Genomic DNA, 2,880 nt, shown 5'->3' on the forward strand with positions numbered 1-2,880 from the left:
ATTAGCAAACTGGGGAGTCTGGGACATCAAAAGTAAAGAACCTGGGTTTTAAACTTGACTCAGAGCTTGATTTTAATCCACACATAAACAATGTCACAAAGATTACCTTTTATCATTTAAGAAATATTGCAAGAGTAAGACTGTCCCCTCATGTCTTCTACTACAGACTTGTTCATTATCCCAAAAATGAACCACAAAATGTTTGGGGAAGCAGCTTTCTGTTGCTATACACCAAAGGTTTGGAACAAACTTTCAGCACACATCAGACAAGCTTCTTCTGTTGATAGTTTTAAGAAACAAATCAAGATCTACTTCTGCAATCTTGCTTTTAATTAATTTTATCTTCTTTTTTAACACCATTGTTGTTATTGCTAACGTGTTCTTATTGAGCTCTTATTTCATGTCTTTGATTTTATTGTAAAGCACTGCAAGCTGCATTTTGTGTATGAAAGTTTCTGTATAATACAATTTATTATTATAGTTATAATATAAACTGTAATATTAAAAAAGGCACAAAAATAATAACAAAATATATGTATTCAATCATTTTGTATGGCCCTCAAAGGATGTTACAAAAATTGCAATGGCCTTTGATAAGAAGAGAGTTTCCCACTTCTGATGTATATAAACCATTTTACAAGGAATTAACAGGCAATATTATACATACTGTAAAAGTATTATAATATGCTTAGCAATATACATGAGCATCACACAATTAACCTCAGTAAAATACACGTTTAAAAGAAACCTCCAGCTGTGAGTTCACACTTCAGATATAAACTAAATAAAAAAAACTATTAACAAGCAACACATATCAACTGCAAAATAAAAAATATATCTCAAATGAAATGAAGGATATGACATTTTAAATAACGTCTGACTACTGTTCAGTATATGAATAGTACCGCTACAACTACTGACAATATTTGACTGGAATCCTGAAGCACAGACATAAAAGTACTTCACAGCACAGCGTTTGTTTTGTCTGTGTCTGTGTGTTTGAGCAGCAGCACACAGTGTTCAGAACATGATGTCCCCCCATTACAGCTCTTGATGGCAGCACAGGCAGCATGTAGGGAGCAGTGCTGCCCTCTATTTGTCAGCACAGGAAGGACCACGGCTTCTCTCAACCGTTGGTGGATAAAAGGTTGGGGGAAAGCACAGGGTTGGATATAGATATTACCTGTTATTGCCAACTCAGGATGCGGCGCTTAGGATAAGCTAACATTTATGTAAACTCTGTTGGCTCAGGCAGGTGAAGAGAGAATTGCAATAATCCAAATCAGAGGAAATTAAGGGTGAACGAAAATCAAAAAGGTGTTATAAAAGGTGTAACCAAGATTTTTACATTTGCAGGTGCTTGAAGGTGTAGGTATTGACTTTGTCAGGACCAGTAGTCATTACCTCGGTCCTGTCAATACTTAAGTGATAGCTCACGGAAAAAATGAAAATTCACTCATTCTCACCACTATGCTGATGGAGAGGTGGGTGAAGTGTTTCCACAAAATACCTTGTTTCAGTGGTAAACAGTGTTACAGCCAAATCCAATACAACTGATGTAACTGGTGACTCCTTCTTCATGACGTAAAAAAACAAACAACATGCCTCCATCCTGCTCGTGTGGTGTCATCCAAGTGTCCAGAAGCCCCCACATTCAAAATCGACTTGAAACGGCATCACTGACACCATGTTTTTAGTGTTAATGTCATCTGATATCCTCCTCTGCAGCCAAGTTCACATTTGCGCGCACCGTGTCATGACTCACTGTCACAGATATATCCTGTGTGTGCTCACCACCCTGATTGTACTCACCTGTGTCTCATTATCCGCTGATTGTCTGGGTACTTAAAGGTTCAGTCTGTAGAATTTAGTGACATCTAGAGAAGTTTCATGTTGCAGTTGAATAATCCTAATGTCACCCTCCCCTTCCCAACATGAAAGAGAACCTGTGAACTTCAGTTGTCATAAAAACTCAAAAGGTTTTGGTTTGTCCATTTTGGACAACAGTAAAAAACATGACGGCCTCCACAGCAACACACCAGTGAAAATATCACCAGGATTATTTTACGTTTATTTTCTGCCCAAGATCCCTTTCACCTAAATCTTACACACTGGACCTTTAAACCCTGAGTGTCTCTCCTCATGTTGCCAGTTCGTTGTGTGTGTTTTTGAAAATTGGCGAAAAATTATTTTGCTTTTGCAACGTGCCATACCAACAACAACAAACAAATGCCAATATGCTATACACACAAAGTGCTAGTACAACACTAGTGTGCTCAAAGTGCCAACAGTATTAAAGTATGCACGACGCAAACTTACGATCATGTGTTTAGTTATTAATCGATGGTGTCGGATCATGTCTGCGTGTCGCTCTGGTTAACACTGAGTCCTTACTGTGAACATCACGTCTCATGTTGTACTGAGCACAACATGTTAACGACTTGTTTTTCATGATGTTTAAATGCAGCCTCATAAACTCTGGAGTGAAGTAAACTTCATGTACTGATCAGGTCCTTATAACCTGTGCAACAGGTTTGTTTCCACTGTTCTTCAACAAAGTCACTGACCTGCTCCTCGAGGGAGTGAGTGGGGCGGAGCCCAGGGGCCACACACACACACACACATACATACACACTCATTTTCCCTCGCTCCTAGTATTTCACATGAGGGCCTATATGATGATGACTTAAAAAAATGTAAGCAGCGTTCACTCTCGCTGGAGTGAACGTGTTCATTGAAAGAGGCGGCTGCAGGTGCAGCGTGATTAACAGGTTCCTCAGTAATTCACATTTCGCCACCCTTGCCAAAGTGCTGCTCTAGGCAATCGCCTAGTTCGCCATTATGGAAGCGCTGGCAGTTGTTCTAGTGTCGCCTCGTTCC

The 2,880-nt window shown here is 39.4% G+C and overlaps 1 long non-coding RNA gene across 1 annotated transcript; it reads right to left on the reverse strand.

The window, feature by feature from the left end:
* Positions 1-759: 759 nt before the first annotated feature.
* On the reverse strand, positions 760-1,755 carry LOC138410512 (uncharacterized). Its single transcript, XR_011243222.1, has 2 exons — positions 1,511-1,755; positions 760-1,120 (listed from the first exon to the last, which is right to left on the reverse strand). It is a non-coding gene; the product is annotated as an uncharacterized lncRNA (long non-coding RNA).
* Between the last annotated feature and the right edge of the window lie 1,125 nt (positions 1,756-2,880).

This window comes from Paralichthys olivaceus, chromosome 6 (genome assembly GCF_024713975.1).
Source record: "Paralichthys olivaceus isolate ysfri-2021 chromosome 6, ASM2471397v2, whole genome shotgun sequence".
NCBI classification, from domain to species: domain Eukaryota; kingdom Metazoa; phylum Chordata; class Actinopteri; order Pleuronectiformes; family Paralichthyidae; genus Paralichthys; species Paralichthys olivaceus.